This window comes from Trachinotus anak, unplaced genomic scaffold (assembly GCF_046630095.1).
Source record: "Trachinotus anak isolate AG129_WGS33_773 ecotype Australia unplaced genomic scaffold, CSIRO_AGI_Tana_v1 ptg000025l, whole genome shotgun sequence".
NCBI lineage: Eukaryota > Metazoa > Chordata > Actinopteri > Carangiformes > Carangidae > Trachinotus > Trachinotus anak.
The window spans coordinates 10,333,764-10,343,814 of NW_027273876.1; the positions used below are offsets into that span (position 1 = coordinate 10,333,764).

At 39.6% G+C, this 10,051-nt stretch overlaps 1 long non-coding RNA gene across 1 annotated transcript; it reads right to left on the minus strand.

The window, feature by feature from the left end:
• Positions 1 to 5,027: 5,027 nt before the first annotated feature.
• On the minus strand, positions 5,028 to 9,356 carry LOC139608964 (uncharacterized). The gene is made up of 4 exons (XR_011685121.1): positions 9,062 to 9,356; positions 7,550 to 7,706; positions 6,113 to 6,236; positions 5,028 to 5,548 (listed from the first exon to the last, which is right to left on the minus strand). It is a non-coding gene; the product is annotated as an uncharacterized lncRNA (long non-coding RNA).
• Positions 9,357 to 10,051: the final 695 nt, after the last annotated feature.

Below are 10,051 nucleotides of genomic sequence, written 5' to 3' on the forward strand. Positions count from 1 at the left end.
CTGGTCAAATCAGTGATCATGAGTTCAATTTACTGCAGACTGGTATGAAAGTAAAAAGCCCCTGGAGCAAGAGAGAAGTGAAGATGGCAGCAGTGCAAGCCTGGCAGACCATCACCAGGCAAGATAGCAGCGTCTGCTGATGCCTGTAGGCTGTAGATTGTGAACCAAACCTTTCAATATGATAAGTTTGTTACCTTGTCCAATTACTTTCTGTCCCCTAAAATAAAAAGCCTGATATTCCTACACTGCTCACTTGATGTGAATGTAAATATCCTCAAATTAAAGGTGAAAGTCAACAGTTTGCTGTAATAGTAATTGTTTTATGTCAGAACACCAAATAGACAAACAGAAAATCCGATAAAAAAGCACTATAAGATGTCCGTTATTGTCCGTCAGGACGTTATGATGGAGCGTTAATTCCTTATGCAATCGCAGAAGAAAACACAAGTTTTCAAGTTAACAATGACATGAGTTCCAGCTTTCCAACCCCATAACCATAGATCTGACCGCAACAGGTTCACTGAGCAGAATGCTAAATACAACCCCAGTAACCTTGGATCGAATGATTAACAAAATGAAGCCCTTTGACATCACCACCCCTTTTAATTTCTATATAAGTAAGCGTATCAAAGTTAACAGTGCTTCCTTTTCGAGCAAAGGAAAGGTGGAGACTGCTGATAAGAAGAGCTGAATGGCTTAGAAATTACATGCTTTATATTAAAATCCTTTTAGCTTTCAAAAAGTTGCCACTTGTGGACCTTGGATGAACCTTTTGCTATGAGATACTGAGGAGGAAAGCTTCACTGCCTCCTGAATGTTGACAACTAAGAATACAGGTAGCAGACAGTATTCTTTGTATTGTTTTAGGTCACCTGTTTTTATCCCAGTTAATCCAATTAAGATAAGAAAAATTTAAGATTTCTTCTAGAAGAGGCTCGATCAAGACAGCAGCAGCCTCAGGTTCACTCACAGAGCGAAAGCATATAGCTGAATAAACTCATAAAAAGCAAGACAGAAAAGGTGCCCAGAAAAAACATGAGAGGGCAGACAGAGATTTTAAGAGGGAGGGAATGAAAAGTCAACCAAAAAGTTGGTATGTGCAGCTGCCAATTTATCAGGTCAACCTGGCTTAAAGTAATGCAGTCTAATGCAACAGTGCTTCAATAAATCCTACCCTCATTTATTCATTTTTGTGCAGCTTTTGGTGAAAGTGCTTGAAACTGTATGCAGATAGCTGCTTCTCACCACAACAGTTGGTGCAAAATACATTAAAGCACAGCTGGCCTGAGAATATATACCCACCTGTCAGTGCTTAATGCACCCAACTGTTAGATAACAAACTTTTTAAAGGTAGACTGACTACCTACTGAAAGGGCATTGACAGTAGAGCACTGGGAGAGGAAAACGTTTAAAAAAAAGTGTTAAGAAATCCTTTAAAATATATCTGTCTATATCTACACCTACACTTGGTTTCTTTCCATTAACTTTCAGTGAAATATAGTAACATTTTTTTCGGTAGTAATTGACAAAACTTGCCTGAAAAAAGGCTGAAAACATCCCCCTGCAACAGAATTAATCCAGGCCCAATGCTTATTTTAATTCCCACACAGTTCTTGAAATGGACTAAATAAATCAGAGAGCCCCTGACATGTTTTAGCTGTCTCAGACTTTTGCCGATTTAATAGACTAAACCTTGGGTTTGGATATCCAGATGTGTCTGTGTCAATTCTTCAATTGCTTTCATTGATTGACATATAGAACGTGTCAAATTAGAGAAAGAGCACGGCCTTTGATACGTAATTTCAACATGAAGATCAGTCCAACTTATAATCAAAAACCATTTGGCTCAAAACCACCGTAAAGAGCTGACAGCACGCTGAAGCAGAGACTCTTTGGAAAAATTAAAACCCTCCCTGCTGACCTCAACATTCATATTATTTATAAGTCATATATGTGCCTATATTACAAAACAGGAGCACATGTTCTCGGCAGCATCCAGAGGCATTATCTATTTTCCTTCTTGAGAAAGGCTCTTTTATCTTTTCACACTTTTGGTATTCAAGGTTGAAACTTTGTCAACTCTACCCGTTCCCCTGGTAACACTGGGGGAATCTGACTAATACCTGGAACAGGTCAGTGCCATTTTACAGCTATAACCAGGGTCACCACTCAAAACCTTAAAAGATATTTCCCAGCACTATTAGCACAGGCATACATCAAATGAACTGTCGGTCAACTGGGATGTAATTATGCAGTCCACTCAGTCTTTGCCGCTTCATTTTTGTTTATTTTTTAAATTATTCACTATATCAGTATCTCAGACATAATATTATGACATGATAGAAATAAAATAGTCGAGCCTCTAGCCATCTCAGTGCGGTCTTGGGCAGATGCCTCCTTTTTTCTGACGCTATCATCAGCATTGCCACATCTCGAGCCAGTGTCTCCCTCCCAGGAGCTTTAGATGTCCCCCGCAGCTGCCCATCTCACCCACAGCCATCCTCAATCCTGGCCTCTTTTCATGCTGGCGGTTTGAAGCATGGCTCAGCTCCCCCTCTGGCCCTCCTCCACCAGAACACTTCTAGCACAAAGCCTGAGGACAAGTCTAAGGTCGGGAACTCTGGAAGAGAGAACTCTCAGTCTTAGCACTGAGATGAAATTCAAATCAAGCTTTATCTCCCGTCATTGTTCTGTGTGTGTTTGAGAGTTAAAAGTCCATCATATCTGCCCACCTCATCCCCGCAAAACTTTCATGTTTACTCTTCTGTGTTTGCAGTTGCGCTGAAGCAACTGATGCAGCTGATGTCAAACCCTGCAAGATGGTAAAATGATCTATAAAGTATACCTATAAAATAAGTTATCTATCCAGTGGTTCAGTGTTGCCAATCCGCACTTGTATATTTTCACAATTCACACTCACTGTGTCTAAAAGGCAACAGTTGTCCCATTTAATTGTGAAGATGCTTGATTATTTCATTTCTTTCAACTCAGGCATGCACCAGAATGACAAACGCGCTCTGTGTTGTAAGCTCAGCTCTGCAATGCAGTGTCTCATTCATGCGGGTTCATGTGAGGCCTTGCATTTAAAAAAACTCAGATCAGATCCTTGTGAGGAATACTGACTGTTGCAGCTCCACTGGAGCCCAACAGGTCCCTCGAGGGGCCAAGTAAAAAAAAAAAACAAAAAACAAAAAAGAAACAAATTTGGCGAGCGGAAGGTCTGCGCTTCTGTTTGGCACGTGGACACATCGCACTTCACTGTGTGCGTGTGTGTGTGTGTGTGAAAGGCTGAGTTAAACGTATGATTGGCTTTCTGGAGAGGGCCAAAAGACTAGAGAGAATTGCCACAAGCAATTAAGAAGCTCTGAGTCAGAGTGTGCTATTTCTGCTCCGTTTTCCACTGAATAGTCATTGGTCAGTACACTCATGACGTGAAACCAGAAAGATAAATCGATAGTTATGTAGCTAGGTGAGACAGGTAGATGATAAGATAGGTAGATGGATAGATGGAGGATATTTGGTCTTCTATTCGAGCAGCTCACGACTTTCTCAAACATATATTCATGAAATTTGAGATGTATAAAACAGGACAGTACGTCTGCTTGCATGAATGCTTGTGTTCATGTTTACATAGCAAACTTTGACATTATTTATCTGCTCTGCTGATTTTTTCCACTTACACTGCCTGCTGAGATAATGTTCATGTTTAAATCAGTCTAGCATTTTCTGTTTTTTTTTTTTTTTTTTTTACAAAGCTGCCTCTTATCTTGTACAACATTTTCTATCCCACGTTAATATTTTTAGCACCCTTTTTAATTCTCATATCCTGTTTTGTGTGTGATTCCGGGGATGGGGATTGGAGGAGTGGATTTGAATAACGTGACATATGGGTGTGAATATTAATGTACTGTAAATGTGCTCTGAATGTGATATTATGATTTAGAGAATTCTGCTGTATAAGGTTTCCTGATCCACTGGTGCGTTCTCAGTTAAAAACTCCTAGTAGCTACTTGACAGTTTGGCAGTGGGAGGATGCTCCACTTTCCTTGAGAAGACAAAAAAAAAAAAAAAAAAATCAAAAGTAATCGTGAGAAAAAGCATGAAATAATAATGCTTTCCAAGTAAATTACTTGGTATAAGGTAGCAATTTATTTAAGGAGACATAAAATCCGTAACAATTAGGGCATCTCAACTCTGCCTGGCAAAATCGTTATTCTGAAACTCATCGATGGAGCAACAGTTTCACCGTGGATGTGTGAGCTGCCCCTTGGAAATGTTGGTCCTAAGGTGGTGTGGATGATTGCTCTAAGTATCTAAAATTGTGTTACGACTGATGGGTTTTTGATAAATGGTTCTGTAGTCTGAATAAGAATGTTTTCATTTTTGATAATTAGTCCGAATTGCAAATTTTTGATGGTTTACTACTTTCCTGTTGCATATGCATGTGACTTTGAGCATGTGTTATGTAGATAAATTGTTTTACCCAGAGGAAGAAGATACAAGCTGAAAAGTGATGAGTGCAGAGAAGTAAACATGACTACCTTATGAACTTTGAGCTAACTCTATTGCAACTTTCTAAATTACATCTGATTCCTGTTTAAACCTCATCAGACACATCCATTCCGGGTATCTGTAGTGCTGTTCCTGAACGCTTTCCCACCGGTCCTTCAATGAGCTACATTATGTTTATGAGGTCACAGCTAACCAGTGTGCATCACTGCCTGTGATTAGATAGAGGCTTGATTGTCTTTATGCATCTGAAAGTACACAGGGGATGATCTTAATTTTAAATTAAGGGCTTGTCAAGAGAGATCGCTTTCCGAATGACTTGCTTCTATCTGAAAGAACATTACAAACAAAGGCATAAAGCTAAATCTCTTCTTATTGTTATGAAAGACACAGCAACACATTAACATCTTTAGCAGGGCATCTTGAATGCCCCACATCCATTTTTTGGGCACCTGTTTTCCATTAAAAACAGGACTTAATGAACAGAAAAAAACTGCAGCAGACAACAAAAACCGAGTGGATATGTTAAAATTTTAACCACATCAGAGAGAGTGCGTACCTTCCTCCTGGTGTAAAAGCCCCAGCAGCAGAAATCACAAAGGCTGTCACAGAACAATAACAGAAAGCGATGACTCTACTGAGACATTTTCCTTGACAAATGATAATGGGAGCTTCTTAACAGATATATAACTAGGATAATGTGTTATATACTATGTACAAATACAATGTATGAAAAAAGAAAGGAGTGTAATTTACACGGGAAAAGGGGAAATATTTAGAAGATCTTACATTAGAGTGACATTTAGGATTGGAAACCATGCATCATGAATGTAAAGCAGGGATTTTATGATGGATGGATGAAAGGAAACAGAGATATGGACACAGAAAGCTCAGCACCTTTCTCCACAAAGAAACAAAGATTAGAGAAAGACCTTCTCAGTTTTAAATGTGGCGACAGGTCCATTCAGGTGTGAACGTTATGGCTGCATGCCATTAGGCCGTCATCTCCAGCAGCCACAAGGCATTATCCCAGAGTTTCCTGCAATGTGAGAAAACAGGGGACTATTGTGGGATTTAGAGTGAAATTGAATGTTGTCTTTTGTACCCAGCTCAGTTACTAGGTAAGGTGTTTGAGATGAGAGATAAAGCAAGGAAATCACCCAGTGGGCATTGAGCAATGATTTTCTCATCTATCATGAGAGATCATTTCATTCCAATTTGTTGCTAGAAGAAGGAAATAAAAGCATATAATCATCTCAAAGGCCTTCCTCTTGCTTCACGAAAAATCTTTTGTTGCTTGGAAAATAAACAATAAATATGGGTGGCTGTTTGCTATGTTTGCACGGTGGGTGTCCTGCACCCCATGGTTCTAAATACCTTTGTGAACTTCTTTAAACATGAAAGGAAATGGCTTTGCTTTAAGATAAATCATGAACTGGGACAGCACATGAACAGATTTTTAAACTGTGAAAACAAGTATAGATATAGTATTTAGGCTGCAGTAAACTAGGCAAATGAACAATCACATAAGTTACGTTAATCACATTAATGAACACTTATTCCTCATTCTTAATAAAAGACCTTCACCTTTCGTTACTCTTACCAAGAAAGCACTTTCAATTAGACGTTGCAGTGAATTAGACCCATCACACATCCTGCAGGCTCTTTCCGCTTTCCACACTGATAACGTTGGAAAGGGTGTGCAGTGAGAATGTGCCTGCTTGAGCCTGTGCAGATAGAGACCTCTGAAAGTGCTAAATCGTGTCAAATTAACACACAAGTTTGGTTAAAAGAGAACAGTCTACCACTAAAGTAACAACCTAAAGACATACTGAAATATTCAGAAGCAGATTCATCATATTCCTGCTGATGAATCGGCTTCTGATTAGTTGTCCATGCCAGGAGGTATGGGCAACTAAGTTGTTTGTTTTTAGGTGGGGTGCCAGTAGCTTAGAGACAGAGATAAGAAACATCCAAGGGTACAACTGACAAAGACAAATTTATATTTTCCTTTGATATTTTTTAAGAACTAGAGCCAAAAACACAAACATACACAGTTTATTATCATTTAAGACAAAGAAAAGCTAGAATTAGCAAATGTTTGACAAAAATAATGGCCGATTCATTTATCTGTCAACTAATTGTTTAATCAAATAATCCATGAGGTCAACCCTATTTATATCTGTCCTCCATGTTGTCCAGTTATTTGGTCTGGAGGAGGGGTTCTGCGTGTGAGTGTGTGTAGAGGGAGAGCATTTGAAGTCGCTGTCTGTGTCAGTTTATCACAGCCTGATGGGTAAATTCACCCTTCTTTAAATACCCTCTGAAGCCTCTGAAGTCGCTGTCTTTACTCCGCACTTTCACATTGCTATGGTTACAGGCAGTGTTCAAGGCTCTAACTGCCTCAGGAAATATAGCCCACTCTATTTACTTCTTCATACACAAAGTTCTAATTTCACTCGGCTCAGCTGTAACATGTACGGCACACTCTCAGATTCATTCTCACAGTAATTATAGTTTTCAATCCCAAACGCTGAATTGTAGTCTGTGACTCAGTGAGCTGGTTGTGTATGGATTACAGTGATTGCCTTGCTGTATATAATCTGTGGACGTTTGCTAATGCAACTCAAAAAGATAAAAATTAATCAGAGATATTGGAATCAAGAGCAAAGTGAATAGTGTGGCCTGTGACATAAACGCTGTTTCCAAACTCGATTAAATAGGAGAGTGTTGACATTCATTAATTATTAATTGTGCCCGTGCATCTATTTTTGTCAAGAATGTGCTACTTTCTGGCAGATTTGGTGACCAGTTTTGATATCAGACTGTTACTTTGGGGGTTATTACACGTCAGTGAACCTGACAACCTATTTCAGGAGGCATTTGTATCATTAGCAGACTGAAGTAAGTCTCGCTTGCTTCACTTTCACAGTGTTGTTGTGGCTCATCATTTACATCGCACCCAAGAATTAGTCTGCTCTTGCTCTAAAGGTGTCGATTTTAACAACTTCATGATCTGGGGCAACTGACTTTCTCTTACCATTTATATCCCACTGTGACACACCTTGTCACTTCTATTCAATCGCATATTCTTGTTCTCCTTGGCTCCGTTTGCTGCATAGCTGTCTGATGTTCTGACTGGAGGAACTGTTTCAAAGATGAGCATCACTTCACCACACAATCTGAGTGTTGTCCCCCTTGTTAAATGTAAGAAAAAAAAAATGCAGGCAGTAAAACCATTTAGCCATTGCTGAGCATACAGTAAAGGCTGTTCACGCTAAGTCATCCGTGAGCTTGCCTGGAGGGCCAATCTTTCCAGAATGCAGAAAAACTTTAGCTAAATCCTCGCCTGGAAGCAGTCCCTGAATCGCTATTGACAATCCAGGAATTCATTTTCAGTTGTGTGTCTAGACCTGCTTCCTGTGTTGGCCTTTTCAGTGGCGAGGATACCATTCAGGTCAGAAAATGCTTATTACAAAGCACGAATTACGAAAGACAGTACAATTTGTCCTTGTCCAAAAATCAGAATATTAGAATACACATTAAGAGATGGCTAAAAGTTTTTGAACAAGCTGAGGTAGAGGCCTTGAAAAGGTAGCAACATTGTGCGCTGAAAACCTTTCTCGATGGTAGAAAATATTATTCCAACTGGCCCTGAAACTATTTAGTATGTGTAAAAAGGATCTGGCTGTTTGTGCTGCTTGAACATATTGGGAACCAAACACTTTTAAATGAGGTATTATACTTTATAGTAAATTTAGTTTTCTACTGTAGCTGTCATCTCAAATCATTTAGTGTTCCCCAGCAGTGTCAGCATCAGTCCCCAAAGACACAGTGTTTCAGCGCCTGCAGCAATGCCTCTGATTTAATTGGTCAGACTGTAAATACTTCAAGAGTGAGCGATTAAGTGTGAAATAAACAAATGACAATTCAATATCTAAATATCACTATTTCAGAATATAATACCTACCATACTAATGTGATTGTGGGAGACATAAACAACTCTATTTTCCTTATCCGTACCATTGCAAATCTTGCCAAATAGCATTTTTACCACTTCTTTAGCACCATGCAAATCAGCTGTGATATGCTCAGATTTTATAGTGAAAACACAGACAGAAAAGACATAACAATACTTGCATGGGAGACTCAAGTTGTTAAAGTAAGTAATATGCAACAGTGTCATCTCAATGAGAAGGCACTGTATGCCATGTAATTTATCAATCTAGAGAAATTGATCTGCCTGCCTCCAGAATTGGCTCTTGTTATGCAGACACCCACCCCAACTCCACACATACAATATCCAACATAATCAAATCTCAGCAGCCACAGTATGTATGCAAACCAGAAAATAAAACCTCCGCCTTCCGTCTGTGTCTGTGTGTTTTCAAGATATTACCCGTCCCCGCTCCTCAATATACTGTGTGACTTATTGACTCACTCCATGTAAGCCCAACTGCACTGTTCACTGTCAGGTTGAAGAACTGCAAGGAAATCTATATACCAGGAAAAAAAACGGGGGGGCAGAATCTTCCCCTGCAGGTTCTCCTACCTCAGGAACTTCCTGTCCTTGTCAATGATTCGGACTTGACAGTTTTCAAATCCACACTCCAGACCTGAAATTCAGCACAGCTTGCAACCTGCAGCCTGTGCTTCACTGTCTTCTCCTGCAGACTGTGCTGGTATTGTTGGCTGCCTGGATGTGATTAGTGGATGTGCTGTTGTGTGTGCCCACACACACAGGCAGTGATATATTGCACACATGCGCAATCACAAATACACACACTCTCCCTCTGTCTCCCTCTCATGCAAATTAGCTCTGCCTGTCCTTACTGCACTAGCATTTGCCCTATATATTACTTTGTATCTTTAAATTTATCAAAAATGTTCATTGTTTTTTTTCAAACCTTCTAGTGGTTCTCTAGAATTATTACCTACTTAACCTGAATTGACCTGCAGTACAGTAATTGTTTCTTCTCTGACAACATTATCTGGGACAGTTTAAGTATTATTTAAGGAGTATTTATCCTGGACCTTTTTTTTCCAACCATGTCACTTGGATCAATTATGAAAAACAAATGATGTTGAATGCTGTTGTCTTAAGCCACTATATGAATGTGGCGCTAGAGATGCCACTGTTGGTAGGTCGGTAGGTCCACCACTTGGGTCCAGTCTTGACTTTTTCCCAGCCCCACAATGAAGTTGACATCTTTGGGGTTGTTTTTGTGAAATGTCTTGACAGCTATTAAATGGCTATAGATATAAATGGTTCCCCAACCATGTATCCTAATATCCTTAGTGATTCCCCAACCTTTCCTCTAGGGTCACCAAAAGGTTTTTTTGTGGTTTTGAGTGAAACGTCTCAGCAACTAGCAGATGGATTGTACATTTGGTACAGATGTTCATGCCTGCCTCAGGACGAACTTTGGTGACTCCTTAACTTTTCATTTAGTGCCACCATCAGGCCAAATTTTCACTTCACAATCCTTTGGTTTATGACCAGATCCTTTTGTGTTTATAGCTAAATGAGCAAATGGTACTG